The sequence below is a fragment of the Ornithorhynchus anatinus genome, chromosome 2, assembly GCF_004115215.2.
Source record: "Ornithorhynchus anatinus isolate Pmale09 chromosome 2, mOrnAna1.pri.v4, whole genome shotgun sequence".
NCBI classification, from domain to species: domain Eukaryota; kingdom Metazoa; phylum Chordata; class Mammalia; order Monotremata; family Ornithorhynchidae; genus Ornithorhynchus; species Ornithorhynchus anatinus.
In genome coordinates, this window is record NC_041729.1 from 103,356,782 (window position 1) to 103,372,979 (window position 16,198).

The window sequence follows — 16,198 nt, forward strand, 5'->3', positions numbered from 1 at the left end:
GTTGGTGGTTGTGATAACATAACCTAGGGTGCTGAAAGTGAGTTCGGGAAGGCCTCTGGGAAGGGTGAGTATTCAGGAAGGCTGGGAAGGGTGAGTATTCAGGAAGGCCTAACGTCATTCCTAGCTTTAATAGAGAAGCAGCATGGCCTAGGGGATAGAGCACGGCGGGAGTCAGAAGACCTGGGTTCTAATCCTGGCTCCCCCACTCGTCTATGTAACCTCAGGCATTCATTTCTCTGTGCCTCAGTTATGTCATCTGTAAATGGGGGGTTAAGACGGTGAGCCCCATTTGGGCAGGGACTGTGTCCAACCTGATTAGCTTGGATCTCTCCCAGGGTTTAGTACAATGCCTGGCGCATAGTAAGTGCTTAACAAATACCATAAAAAACAAAGGAGAGAAGTGCTTTTGGGTCACAGTTTACTGGGTGTGATCCCCGAGTACAAGTCCCGGTCTTTCCGTCATCTTTGGTCTGCTTATTTTCTACCCCACTGAAGTATCTGCTCCTCGTATCGCGGCAGGATCTGCGGATCTCCGTGTTCACAGATCCACGAAACCTTTGAAGAAGGATTTAGGAGAGAAAAACAATCTATTACTTAACCCATTTGAAAATGAAATCACATGGTCTGCCAGTTTGAGTTTGGTTCTAAATCAAAGGCAGGTGCACAAAATAATTACAATCTAATTAAAGAATCTACATTACACTTAGAGGAAATTCTGGTTTTTATCTGTTTTGTTAACCGTGCATTATGACTTAATTTGTTCCATTAAGCTTTGATATGTCTGTAAAATAGCCGTGCATGGTGGCAATAGATAATCTTCCTGGTTTTGTGGCTTGTTTTTTTTTTTCCTAAGCTGTAAGTCAGGGAAGCTACCCAGAGCCTCTGACAAGCAATCCGTATTGTTTTAGTTTGACAAGCAAAGCATTATATCTCCATAATTTAAAATTGATGACTCTTCTTGCCGTTTACATTTAAAGTAGATACTTTGGTGTCATCAACTGATACTCCATGCCCACCTGAAGTCAAATCGTCAGGGATTTGATGATACCTGTTTTGCTATAAAACCTGGCTAGGTAAGATGGAGTAACCTCTGTATTTTTACACACAAGCACACACTTTTTTTTCCTCTCTTTCTTTTCTCTCTCTTTTTCTTTCCTCTCTCTTTTTCTTTTCACTTTTTCTCTTCTCTTTCTCTCTCTCTTCTTCTGTCCTTTTCCTCTAGGCAGCCCTGTGCCTTCCCCACAGACTTAAGCCATACCTAGGAAAACCGTGTGTTATAAAATACTTAAAAATCCCACCGAACAGGTCAGAGTACAAAAATCCTTCCTCTTACTCTCTGGGGCCCATTATTAAAATCATCATCAACTCTATTAATTAAGCACCTATGTGTGGAGACCTGTATTGTTGCTTTCTGAGTGCAGAACGCTAGACTTCACTGGGTGCTTGGGAGACTATGTCTAATAATAACTATCGTTGGTACTTATTAAGCTTTTTCTATGTGCCAAGCACTGCAGTAGATACAAGTTAATCATATCAGACGTGGTCCCTGACCTACATGGAGCTCACAGTCTAAGGTGGAGGGAAACGAGGTATTGGATCCCCATTTTGCAGATGAGATAAATGAGGCTCCGAGAGTTGAAGTGATTTGCCTAAGATCATACAGCAGACAAGTGGCAGAGCTGGGATTAGAACCCAGGTCCTTCTGACTCTCAGGCCCGTGCTCTGTACACTGGGCAACACCGCTTCTTCTACTTAACAGAAGACTCATGATGCTCTAGGACAGCAGTTGGCAACTGTTCTGTGCAGAAGGGCCTAACTAAATGAAATTTAGAAGGTAGTTCTTGCTAGGAGGAGGACAATAATACAATTTGAAATACATTAACAAAGTCTCCTTGATTGTGGAGGTGAAATTATAAAATAAAGAAGAATTTAAAGGCAATACTGTCTGCCCACTGTCTCTTTGTAATATGACAGCGATAGAAAAAGCATTAGGAGAGAAAAAGGAGGGAGAGGAGGAGGGGCAAGGAGAAGAGGAAAGACAAAAAGAGAGAAAGGGAGGGGAAAGAGAGAGAAGAGAGACAGATACGCTTGTCCCAGGTTCTTTTCTTCCGGGAAAGGGGGGAGATTGGACGCTATAAGTTTAAAGCAGCATGTACTAATGGACAGAACATGGGCTTGAGAGTCAGAAGGTCATGGGTTCTAAACCCGGCTCCACCACTTGTCTACTATGGGACCTTGAGCAAGTCACTTCACTTCTCTGGGCTTCAGTTAACTCATCTGTAAAATGGGGATTGAGACTGTGAGCTCCAACTGGGTTAGGGACTGCATCCACCTTGATTCACTTGCATCCACCCTGTGCTTAGTACAGTGTTGGCCATGTAATAAGCACTTAACAAATATCATTATTATTATTATTAAAACCCGAGCCTGCTAAGGGAGATGCCTCACTTTCTGCCCTTCTCTTCCTCCTGCTGCCATTGTCATGACTTAGCTGTTCCACACCTGACCCTTGTAGTGGATGAATCTCCCTCTCCAATGTCCAAGGGGCCCGGCCTGAGGGATGCTCTTGTCCCCTTGCCCCAGCACCTGTGGGCGGTCAGTTGTCCCTTCTCCTGCCCAAATTGGCCCATCCACCTCAGCACTATGTCAATAGCAGGGACATGGGGCGATCAGTCGGGGTAAGCACTTCTCCAAGCCTGCCCTCAAGTCCAGTGAGAACAGCGGGCACCCCACCGGCCCCTACCGGAAGAGAACAAGAAGTGGAGCCACCATCTTGGTCCACCTCAGCCCCATTCTGACTCAGAGGGCCGGGGCGGGCCTGTTACTTCCTCCCCGCAAAATAGTAGGGGTGAAACTACCGCGATGCCCTCACGGTTCCCAACTCATAGTAGTACTCACCCCCACAAGGTGGACATCGATGCTCAGGAACTCATTCTCATTTGTTCCTTCAATCATATTTATTCACTCATTCATATTTATTGAGCCCTTACTATGTGCGGAGCACTGTACTAAGTGCTTGGGAGCATACGAAACAGCTTGGCTTAGTGGAAAGAGCACAGGCTTTGGAGTCAGAGGTCGTGGGTTCTAATCCCAGCCCCGGCACTTGTCAGCTGTGTGACTTTGGGCAACTCACTTCACTTCTCAGTGCCTCAGTTACCTCATCTGTAAAATGGGGATTAAGACTGAGCCCCACATGGGACAGCCTGATTACCCTGTCTCGCTTAGAACAGTGCTCGGCACATAGTAAGCACTTAAAGAACAACATTATTATTATTATTATTATTATTAATAAACAGGCCCATTTCCTTGTGGGGAACAAGAAGATTCACATATGATCCAAGAGTTTCCTCCTTCCTGACATTTCTAACCCCTGCTCTAGACGACGTCCAAAGCACATTAAAAACACGGGGAAAGAGGAAGCTTTTCATCTACAATCCGCAGACAGGCTAAAAGGACACAGAGACCACAGTCACAACAGCCCTTTCCTCAAAGGATACCCATTTCTCAACAAAAATCCCCAGAAATCTGAGATAGTGTCAGAAACTAGATACTATCACTTTGAGGCCCTTGGCCCGGTGATTCCCATCAATCGCTGCCTATTGTATCTCTGACAGGAAGCCGGAGGAGAGGCCGGGATTTGTCATAATCCGGCCACGCTCACCCCCAGCGCTACTGAGGGGCCGTGAAAAGTCTATCTCCCTCCCCCAACCCACAGATGTTTGCTGAATCCACAGACACCTGATTCCATTTCAAGACCCAATGCCCTGAAGATTGAGATGTCTAGAGAGATAGCCGAACGGGGATAGATTTATCAAAGACATAACTGACGGGCCTTTTATTCCATTAACAGAAAAGCGGCAAAACTCTTCCATCTTCCGTTAACTCCCAAAGGCAGATTCCCGGAATGAGGTGCTGACAAATGTCAAGGGACAGAGACAGTCATTTATTTTAGGGAAGGTTGCCTCCAATTTTATCATTTTGTAAGAAACTAGCCGTTTGGCATTTTAAAGATTCAGTTTGGTCTATGAGGCACTGGGGCACAGTCAACAGTGGTGGGGAGACCGGGTGGGAAGGAAGAAGAGGAATGAACCCTCACTCTCCTAACTGCTCAACTACAGAGCAGGAGTCAGTCAGTCAGTCAGTCAGACAGTGGTATTCCTTGAGCACATACTGTGTGCAGAGGACCGTACTGAATGCTCGGGAGAGTACGCATTCCCTGCCCGCATCGAGAAGTCTCAGGGGACCGATTCCATCGTGTTCCAGTTTCTGGCAAACATCTGACCAACTCAACCCTGTAGAGGGTTTCCAGTCATTTTGCTAACTTGGGTTCCAAATGACTCCGGGGCAAGACAAGTGACTCTGTATTTCACCTACAGGGCGTCAGGGACCTTTCGAAAACTGGAGTGCTGATGAAGCACTCAGTACAGCGTCCTGCATGACGATCGATTGTATTTATTGAGCACTTACTGTGCGCAGAGCACTGTACTAACCGATTGGGAGAATACGATATAACAGAGTTGGAAGACACGTTCCCTTTCCACAACAAACTCACAGTCTGGAAGGGGAGAGAGATAGTTATATAAATAAATGAATTAAGGATAGGTACATAACTGCTGTGAGGTTGAAGGAGGGATGAATAAAGGGGTCAAATCAGGGTGATGCAGAAGAGAGCGGGAAAAGAAGTAAGAGCTCGGTCAGGGAAGGCCTCCTTGGAGATGTGAATTCAATAAAGCTTTGAAGGAGAGTAATTGTCTCCTGGGTACGAAGAGGGAGAGCGTTCCAGGCCAGAGGCAGGACGTGGGCTAGAGGTCAGCAGCGAGATAGACGAGATCGAGGTACAGTGCACACAGTAAACACTCAGTCGATACCACCGACTCATTGAACAGCGAGCCAGAGCAATAGCGACAATTATTTTACGGTGGGGTTCGTTTGCCTTTTCGAATTTCAGCTGCCGCTCCTCTAATGGAGACTAGTTGGGCCATGAAGGACCGACCCGTGAAATCATCGAGAAGCAAATCACTGCAACTCTGTTCTTTCCTTCTGTCGCCTCAGCCTAAAATGACTGTCATCAAAAAGCATTTCGATAACCTCTATTAACCAATTTACTTGAGCGTGCTGTGGGCTCAACCCACTAACGTGCCTGTTTTCTACCGCGGACAGACACCGCGATGCAATAATCGGACAAGTACCCCGCACGGGGAGATAGCGATTAGGGAAAGACTAACTCCTGACCATGCATAACACCATCTACAAGTGGATGCAACTAGATCTCATAAAAGACGGAAATGGTTGTGCGGTTGCTCAACTGTTCGGCCCACACATTCCCCTAGTAAACTGATGGCCAACCCGTAGTCCCAAGCTCCCACCGCTCTGAATCAAGACAAGTCCATATGACGCCAGCAAGGTCATAGAGGAAACTTTCAAAGGCCTTGGAGTTAGTAGAATGATGCTGCTATGCTCCCTAGCTCCGCTGTAGTATACCATTCAGAACTATGTGGCTTTTTGTGTTGTGAAAACAAACGGTATTCGTTAGGGTCAAATAGCTATGCGTAGCAAAGATGTAGAGTGTGGCCTCGTGGAAAGAGCACAGACTTGGGGGAGAGAGAGGTTCTAATCCCACCTTTGCCTATTGCCTGCTGATTGATCTTGGCAAGTCACTTAACTTTTCTGGGCCTCGGTTTCTTGATCTGTGAAATGGAGATTCAAAACTTGTTCTTCTTCCTACTTAGACTGTAAGCCCCATGAGGGACAGGGGACAGGGACTGGGTATGACCTGATTATCATGCATTTACCCCAGTTCTTAGCACAAAGCATTTATAAAATACAACAATTATTCCACTATGTCCACTAATGCTGGACATATGAGCACTATAATATTTAGTTATGATGGTATCTTTCCCGCTGAATCCGTGGATAGATCAAGATTACTGTAGTTGAGTAGAATCAGTCAGTCAGTTAATCGACGGCATTTGTTTAGAACCTACTCTATGCCGAACCCTGTGCTACGGTCGTAGGAGAATACAGTAGCATTAGTAGACATGATCCTTGTCCACAAAGAGTTTACAGTCTAGAGGGGGAAGCAGATATTAATAGCGATAAATAAATTGCAGAAATCACTGAATGCCTAAATGACTGTATAAACAATCATCCCAGTAGGATAAATAAATTGTGATTAACAGGAAAGTCTGAGGGTGCAGAAGTGAGGAGTGGAGGGGTGAGAGGGAGGCAGGGAACACCAGGATGATGAAGAAGCAGCGTGGCCCGGTGGAAAGAGGAGCCCGGGCTTGGGAGTCAGAGGTCATGGTTTCGAATCCTGCTTCTGCCACTGGTCAGCTATGTGACTGTGGGCAAGTCACTTCACTTCTCTGGGCCTCAGTTACCTCATCTGTAAAATGGGGATGAAGACCGTGAGCCTCACGTAGGACAACCTGATTACCCTGTATCTACCCCAGCGCTTAGAACAGTGCTTGGCACATAGTAAGCGCTTAACAAATACCAACATTATTATTATCTGTGAAGGGCTTATTATGTGCCAGACACTATACCAAGCACTGGGATGAATACAAGCACATCCAGTTGGACACAGTCCCTGTCCCACGTGGGACTCACAGTCACAATCCCCATTTAACAGATGAGGTAACTGAGGCCCAGAGAAATGAAGTGACTTGCCCAAGGTCACACAGCAGACAAGTGGTGGAGCCGGGATTGGAACCCATGACCTTCTGACTCCCAGGCCCGGGCTCTAGCCACCACACCATGCTGCTTCTCAAGTGCAGGACAGTTCATCCCCTAGAGCCATGTCCAGTTGCTCCCTTCCCTGCCCCACTTCATCCATCCCAGGGGAAAACGAGAACTAGGCCGAGTCAACGTGCACCTTGCCCCAAGATGATCCCACAGAGTCTCCAGGTGGGCCAGCTCCCCTTCAACCACGTGATGGGATCCAAGGGCTCCTTTGGTAATGAAAGCTAAACAATCGTATTCATCGAGGATTTACTGTGTGCAGAGCACTGTACTAAAAGCTTGAGTATAACAAATGTATTCCCTGCCCACAACGGGATTACAGTTGAGAAGGAAAAACAGACAAACATGGTCATCTCAGGAGTAATGCTCCAGCTACCATTCATCTCAAAGATGCAGAGTCTCCTGCTTCTGAGGTCAGTGACACACCTTGTATGTGTGGCTTGGGCGAGACAATACATTCTGGGAGCAGAAATCCCCCAATCCTAACTGTGAAATTTCCCCACCTTCTTACAGAGAAAATCATCAGGGAATCAGCAAGGGCCCAGGCAGCTGAAGGGAGAAAGGAAATCAACTGTGGATTTCCTCAGTTTACCGTCCCATGCCGAAACCTATTCATCAAGGGTGGGAAGAGTCCCACCTCTGGGGAACCAAGTGCGGCTGGAGGTCACTCAGGGCAGTTAGCACCATCCCACTGATTTATTCATTCAACTGTATTTCTTGAGCCCTTAATATGTGCAGAACACTGTACTAAGCACTTGGAAGAGTGCAGTATAGCAACATACGCATACCCGGCCCACAATAAGCTTACAGTCTAGAGCTTTAACTTACAATCTCCTTGTACTTTCCTATGTCTAACGTGAGCCGGGCGGTCCGGGGGGCCCCCGGTACATAGGATTCGTCCTGGTCAATCGTTTAGTTCAGTGCTCTGCACACACCGATTCATCAGGAGGCTTTCAATCAACCACTTATTGAGTGGTTAGCGGGCAGAACACTGAACTAAGTGGTTGGGAGAGCACAGTACAACAGAGTTGGCAGAAACGTTCTCTGACCGGAGGGAGCTCACAATCTACTGGCTCTCTCAGCCGAGTTCAATAGGTGGATACGGCCCAGCGAGGGCAGAAGAATGGAATTCATAAAAGTGATGTTTGTTTCTTTCAGCGGGACACAGCATCCTCTAGAGGTGACAGAGAACTGTGGGGTAGCAACCTGGGCCTAGCGCTCAGTCCAGTGCTCTGCACATAGTAAGCGCTCGATAAATACGATCGAATGAATGGGCCCCAGTCCATTTTCCAAGGGCTTCCATAGGTAGGAACAAGGGGACATGGAGGAGACGTGCCTTCAGTAAGGATAGAGTTTTGTCCAAGAGGCCTTCCCTGAATAAGCCCTCATTTCCTCTTCTCCCACTCCCTTCTATGTCACCATGATTTGCTCCCTTTATTTACCCCTCCCGCAGCCCCACAGCATTTATGCATATATCCATAATTTATTCAATTTTATGAACGTCTGTCTCCCCCTCTAGACCGCAAGCTCATTACGAAGCAGCGTGGCTCAGCGGAAAGAGCCGCACTTGGGAGGTCGTGGGTTCGAACCCCGGCTCTGCTACTTGTCAGCTGTGTGACTGTGGCCAAGTCACTTAACTTCTCTGTGCCTCAGTTGCCTCATCTGTAAAATGGGGATGAAGACTGAGAGCCTCACGTAGGACAATCTGATTACCCTGTATCCACCCCAGCGCTTAGAACAGTGCTCTGCACAGGGTAAGCACTTAACAAATACCGACATTATTACTATGGGCAGAGATTGTGGCTACCAACTCTTATGTGGGTGTATTGTACTCACCCAAGAGGTTAGTACAGTGCTTTGCACACAGAAAGCGCTCAATAATATGGTTGATTGATCTATAAACTCGGTGTGGGCAGTAACGTCTGTTTATTGTTATATTGCACTCTCCCAAGCACTTTATACAGTGCTCTAAACACAGTAAGCACTCAATAAATATATTTGAATGAATGAATCAATGATTGATTGATCCACCCGGTTGGATGGGGCTGGATGGTTTCCGGGTCTCCTGACGTTACTTACCTATTTTTCCGTCTTCTCTCTCTAATCGAAGAAGAGAGCCCCAGACAGTCCCTTCGGCACCACTCCTGGATCTGCAGAGAATGTCAGCGACTTTTATTTGCATAAAAAAGAGCAGTCAGAACAATTCTCTGTGGAAGTTCCAGAGCTTGTTTTTGTTGGTTTAGAAGAGTGGAGAAGAGCAGAATGAACCACTTTTTTGTTCTTCTCTTTTTGACAATATTTGTACTTTTGAAGGTTGCAGGATTCCGGTCAGAGGAAAAAAAAAATACTCTTAAAAATATTTTGATTTGGAAATTCAAAGCCAAGCGGAACCTGTGGGAAGATGGGGCTGCCTGACTGATTTAAAAAAAAAAAAGTTACGGCTGATATCTTCGGATGTCAAACACTTTCAAGGTCACGTCTCAGGGACAGAAGGCCTGTCCAAAGTCAAACTTCCCTTCTCAGCTCTAGCCTTAGTGAAAACGGCAGAATGACCTAGTGGCAAGAGCACGGGCATGGAAATCAGAGGATGTGGGTTCTACTCCCAGCTTGGCCACGTGTCTGCTGTGTGACCTTGGACAAGTCACTTAACTCCTCTGTGCCTCAGTTCCTTCAGCCGTAAAAGGGGGATTAGGACTGTGATCCCCATGTGCGATAGGGACTGTGTCCGATTTGATTACCTTGTTCCTATCCCGGCATTTAGACCATTACTCGGCACATAGAAAGCGCTTTACAAATACCTTAGCTATTGTTATTATTATTAAAACAGAAGCAGCTCTGCTCCCAGTGAAAGCCGATAGTGAAATTCTGAGTGACTGGGATGAGGCAAGAAGAAGAATTCTGGAGTTTTCAAAGTCACAACCTCTCCGGCCTTGCGCACTTCTAGTCATGAGAACCTACAACATCCTTGCTGTCTCTGAATGAACAAATAGGCAAGAATTAAAGAGTCAGCGTGACCTAGTGGGAGAAACAGCGTGGCCTAGTGGGAAAGACGTCGGCCTGTAAATCAGAGGACCTGGGTTCTAATCCCAGCTCCGCTACATATATGCTCTGCGATCCCGAGCAAGTCACTTCCCTGGGCTTCAGTTATCTAATCTGTAAAATGGGGATTAGACTGTGAGCCCCATGTAGGGCAGGGAGTGTGTCCAACCTGATTACCTCGTGTCTACCCCACAGTGCATATGGTAAGCGCTTAACAAATACCACAATCATCAACTACAACTACAACTACATTACCTTATTTATTTTGTTAATGAAATGTACATCGCCTTGATTCTATTTAGTTGCCATTGTCTTTACGAGATGTTCTTCCCCTTGACTCTATTTATTGCTATTGTTCTTGTCCGTCTCCCCCGATTAGACCGTAAGCCCGTCAAACGGCAGGGACCGTCTCTATCTGTTGCCTACTTGTCCATTCCAAGCGCTTAGTACAGTGCTCTGCACATAGTAAGCGCTCGATAAATACTATTGAATGAATGAACTACAATGAGTTTGTCCAACAATGAGGCATGAAGGCTGGTGGAGGAAAAGTGCATTTCCAGGGACAGCGCTTAACAAATGCCATCATTATTTTAAGGCACTATCTTCCCTGCCCCCATATTTGGACAGGGACAGGCACTTCTCTGTGCCTCAGTTACCTCATCTGCAAAATGAGGATTAAGGCTGTGAGCCCCATGCACGACAGGGATCATTTCCTTTCATTCAGTCGTACTGAGTGCTTACTGAAGTACAATTCAGCAACAGAGAGAGACAATCCCTGCCCACACCAGGCTTACCGTCTTGTATCCACCCCAGTACTTAGTACCGTGTCTGGCACAAAGTAAGCACTAAAATACCACATTTTTTTATTATTTGAGGTGAGGAGATTCATTACCATTGTCAACTTGAGCCTTTAGACTTCAAGCTCATTATGGGCAGGAAATATGTCCACCAACTCTTGCATTGTCCTCTCCCAAGTGCTTAGTACAGTGCTCTGCACAATAGGACCTCAATAAATATCACTGATCGAGCAATGCATCTGTTGAGGACCTGGACATCTCAAGCTCTCCTCTTCATTTCCACTCAGAGGCAGAAATCTCCAGAGACCTGGTAGATTCTGTTCTGATGCTATCAGGACAGCGGAGATGACACAACCCTCTAGACTGTAAGCACAGTGCGGGCCGGGACCATGTCTATCAACTCTGTTGGATTGTCCTCTCCCAAGCGTTTAATACGGTGTTCTGCACACGGTATGACTGCTTGATCAACTCTGTTGTAAAGTACTGTCCAAGTACTTAGTACTTCTAGACTGAGCGCCCATTGTTGGGAAGGGATTTCCTCCATTTGTTTCTGAACTGTACTTTCCAAGAGCTTAGTACAGCGCTCTGCACACAGTAAGTGTTCAATAAATACAATTGAATGAATTTGCTGCACACAGTAAGCCCTTAATAAATAGGATGGACTGAATTCTCTTGTACTTTCCCATGCATTTCGTACACCGCTCTGCAGACAGTAAACACTCAGTAAATATGATCGATTGATTTAACTCTTCTGTATCGTACCTTCCCATGTACTTCAGTACAGTTTTCTGCACAAAGTGCTTAATAAATACAATTGATTAAACTCTGTTGTACTTTCCCAAGCACTTAGTAAAGCACTCGTCACCCAGTAAGCACGCAATAAATCCCACTGACTAACATAATTCCAACAGATACTCACTGTCTGCCAATCCAGGCTGCTCTCAGAGAAGCAGAGACATCTCTGAACCACCAGTGACTTATAGAGCGAAGTCAGGGGGCTGAAGCAGACTGACTCTCCCAAGATGAGACATAAAAAAAAAAAATTGAAGAGTAAATAAAATACCTCCCGATTGATACATTTCATCATCCGGGCTTGATTTCAAAAAACCTAATGCAAGATCTGGCCGGAAACATAATTCATTTAGTAAAAGCAGAGAGCACTGTGTCTACATTCCCTTGATTCTATTTATTGCTATTGTTCTTGTCTGTCCGTCTCCCCCGATTAGACTGTGAGCCCGTCAGTGGGCAGGGACTGTCTCTATCTGTTGCCGATTTGTACATTCCAAGCGCTTAGTACAGTGCTCTGCACATAGTAAACGCTCAATAAATACTATTGAATGAATGAACATCGGAAATTGAACATGCTCTTCTTCTCTCTGGAAGTTCCTTTTCACCTCTCGCCATTATCATTAGCATGAGCGGAACACTGGACCGCGCTCCAATCAGCTCTACTGACGCCTTTCCTCATATGCTGTCTCTCTTCTTTGGGGGCCTGCTGGATTGAGCGGCAGTCGTGTCATTCTCAGAGGGAAGGTGAGGTTTATTCTGTTCTGAATTTTTCCATCCGGGAATCACCTGAATGGGGAATCCAGACTTGGGCTGCTCATGTCTGCCTGGTGATCGGACCAGGGGGAAGTCGACTGTTCCTAGAGGATGATGGGCACTGTGAACTCACTGTGGGCAGGGAATGAGTCTGCTGTTGTATTGTACTCTTCAAAGCGCTTAATACAGTGCTTTGCACACAGCGTTCAATAAATCTCAATGAATGAATGAATGATTAAGAACGACTCTGCCTCGCCATTAATCCCATCCACTCATGGTGGCACCTGGAATTCCCCCATTCCTCAGAAATTCTGCCCCAGAATTTCAATCCGATGGCCTGCCATCATGAGACTATGAAAATAGCTTCATCAGGATCTATCTCCGATGGTGATCCCGCTGTGGGACAGGGACAGTGTCTGATCTGAATAACTCATACCTGCCCCAGTGTTTATAACAGGCCTTGACACATAGTAAATAATAACAATAATTATGGTATTTGTTAAGCACTTACTATGTGCCAGGCATATACTGAGCAATGGGGTAGATACAAGCGAATCAGGTTGGACACAGTCCCTGTCCCACAAAGGGCTAACAGTCTTAGTCCCCATTTTACAGATGAGGTAACTGAGGCACAGAGAAGTAAAGTGCCCAAGACCACACAGCAAATAAGTGGCAGAGCCAAGATTAGAACCCAAGACTTTCTTACTCCCAGACCCTTGCTTTATCCATTCTAATAGCAACTTCACCTCCTTCCGCTTCCCCAAAATATTCATGTCCACAGGAGATTCTTGAAATCACAGGTAGACAGAGCACAACGAAGGGGATTTTCCCTTCTCAGTAACTCTCTGCAAAGGCTGCCCGTAAATATAATTGTGGATCAGTTTTCCTGTCCTGTTTGTGAGGACGGACTGAGAAGATATTCACTTCAGCAAGATAGAAGTGTGAGGACAGGGCAAGAGAGGATTGTTGCTTACCAAATCCCTCAGTGCCATGTCGGGGCAGGGGGGGCAATCAAACAATCAGTGGTATTCATTGAGCACTTACTGAGTGCAAAGCACTGCGCTGATCGCTTGGGAGAGTACAATATAAACGTTGTCCACAATGTAACTTGCTGTCCACGACGAGCTTACTGTCTATAAGGTTCAATAAGGGAGGCAGGTTCAAAATCAAGAGGTAAGATGGTGCATGTAAGATGGACCGAAAGGGACCACTGTCTATATCTGGAAGGTCAAGGGGGATCAAACACCGTAGCCTGGGGAGGGAACTGGAGTCCCTGCAGATTTTCATCTTTTCCACTCCTGAGTCCTTCCTCTGGTAACGAATGCCTTGGGGCAACTTCCACCAGCTAAAGGAGATGCCATCGTGGTTTCTTTCTTCCGCCTTTGGTGTCACTGATCACAGAGAACTTTATGTGACCTTGGGCAAGTCACTTTAAACTTCTCTGTGCTCTCAAATCCTCAACTGTCTGTTTACTGTTATTGAAGGAACACCGCGTAGCAGATAGAGCACGGGTCTGGGAGTCAGAAGATCATGGGTTCTAATGCTGGCTCTGCCAGTTGTCTGCTGCGCGGCCTTAAGCAAGTCACTTCATAAAGGTGGGGAGATTAGTGGATGGGTATGTGGAGGGGGAGGGAGTTCCAGGCTAGGGGAAGGATGTGGGAACGGGACCAGTGGAAAGATAGACCAGACTGTAAGCCCACCGATGGGCAGGGATCGTCTCTGTTGCCAAATTGTACACTCCAAGCGCTTAGTACAGTGCTCTGCACATAGTAAGCACTCAATAAATACTATTGAATGAATGAATAAATGAATGAGACTGAGGCACAGTGAGTTAGCTAGCTCTAGAGGAGTGGAGTGTGCAGGCTGGGTTGTAGTAAGAGATCGGTGAGGTCTTGGAGTCTCGGAAATTCACAGAGGGAGAAAATAAGAACAAAGTTGTCGCGGTTTCCTTCATAATAAAGAATGCTATTTGAGTGCAATATCATGAAAAGCTTTTAAAGTCTAAACTAACAATGAAAGGAGCTCGTGCTGAATAATGCTACAAGCAGGAGGCTGGCGTGAGAAACCCGCATTAAACACTTGAAGCAGGTACATTTAGTTCTTCAACAGCACCCACATTGTTTGGCCGTGGAACCGAAGAGAGGAAAGATCAGGGAAAAGCCTCGCTTTCTTGAAAGAGGTGCGTCATCTTCCAGGGATCAAGCTATGTTAACTCCATGGATGATACTGGTGGTTTCGGAGACTGTCCGGCTCAATCTGTCGGGACTCACAGAGGGAGCCGTTCACCCCGACGCAGGCGTGGCCTTGTCCGCTAGCCACCCGGGGATCGCTCACTCCACTCAAACGTGCACCAGTTGGCTGGATCCTTTCTTGCGGGCCTGATGGTCCATTTCTAACCCTGAGGGGGGGGTGTCCAGGAGGATGACCAGCACACGGTTCCTCAGAGTTTCCTAACGCTGCTGTCAGAGACCATCCTGGACTGTTACTTAGTGCTCTGCACACCATAAGCGCTCAATAAATACAACTGATCGATGGATTGGATGGAGCATGGAGCTGACCCAGCCATCACTTTACTTGGGGTCTTCTGTTCTTAAATATTTTGCACAAAAAGCTGGCTTCATGCTTTTAGAGAAACAGCTTTATTTCAGTCTAATAAGCTCCTTCTTAGCCAACCGGCTACCCTCAACTTTTGCTGACACTCCCTCCTCCTAAATCAATCAATGAGACTTATTAAATCATATTTATTGAGCACTTACTGTGTGCCGAGCACTGTGCTAAATGCTTGGAAAATGTGTTGTGGGCACATTCCCTGGCCGCAACGAGCTTAAAGTCTAGAAGGTATATCTCTACCAATCTTAGTTTCACTACACAGTTCTCTCCAGCTTTTCCTCACAGATACCTCTCACAAGAAGCTTCCAGTCTTGAGAACTCTGTAGGCTCTCAATACAGTGTTTGGTAGTCAGCAAATACAGCGCTCGGTCAATTCTATTGATGAAGGAGGAGGAGGAGGAGGAGGAGGAAGGCAAGGATAAAGAGGAAGAGGATGAAGAGGCCAAGGATAATGATGGCAGAATCCAGGATGAGATGGATGTCTGACAGTCCCTGTCCCACATGGGGCTCACAGTCTTAATGCCCATTTTACAGATTAGGTAACTGAGGCCCAGAGAAATGAAGTAACTTATCCAAGATCGCACAGCAGCAGACAAGTGGTAGGAATGGGATTTGTTTTTATGCCTGTCCCATCCCCCCCTTCCCCCACTTCTAAACTGGGAGCTTGTTGTGGGCAGGGATTGTCTCCATTTGTTGCTGAATTGTACTTTCCAAGCACATAGCACAGTGCTCTGCACACAATAAGTGCTCAATAAATATGAGTTAATGAATGAATGAATCTAAGCAGGTGGCATTCCTGGCTCTTAATGATTTCGAGTTGCGCCAGTCAAAACTCTAAACACCCCAGCAAAAGAGTTGCTCAATTTCCAACGTTCTGATTTCTCTGGATGTTAAGCTCCAGCTCCACTTACCAGTGTTAACCAACCGAAAGCCATCTTTTCCATTTAGTACAGTGTCCAAGTGCTTGGTACTGTGCTCTGCACACAGTAAGTGCTCCGCAAATACTACTGTTCGGTTACCAGTCAATTAATCAATGGTATTTACTGAATGCTTACTGGGTACAGAGCACTGTACTGAAGGCTGGAGAGAGAAGCCACGTGTCCTAGTGGAACGAGCCGGAGTCTGGGAATCCGAGGACCTGGGTTCTAATTCCGGGTCTGCCACTTGTCAGAGGTCACACAGTAGACAAGTCACTACTTTGTGCCTCAGTTTCCTCATATTCAAAGTGGGGAGTCCCTACTTGTTCCGTCTCCTACTTGGAATGTGGGACCCGAATATCTTGTATCTACCTCAGCATTTAGTACTGTCTGACACGTAGTAAGTCCTTTATAAATACTGCAGTTATTATCATTGTTTATTACGTTTCCTGCCCACAAGCATTTACCACTTAATGTTTCTCTCTTACCTTTAGTATTTACACACACTCTCAAAGTACTAACTCACGCTTATTTATTTTACCTTCCGTAGTT

The 16,198-nt window shown here is 46.1% G+C and overlaps 1 long non-coding RNA gene across 1 annotated transcript in view; it reads right to left on the reverse strand.

The window, feature by feature from the left end:
• Positions 1 to 423: 423 nt before the first annotated feature.
• Positions 424 to 16,198, reverse strand: part of LOC120639043 — a 62,522-nt gene continuing 46,747 nt past the window's right edge. The window contains exons 2-3 of the long non-coding RNA XR_005661189.1: positions 8,821 to 8,891; positions 424 to 555 (exon numbers count right to left, since the gene is read on the reverse strand). This is a non-coding gene — a long non-coding RNA (uncharacterized LOC120639043). The remainder of the gene's footprint in view (positions 556 to 8,820; positions 8,892 to 16,198) is intronic.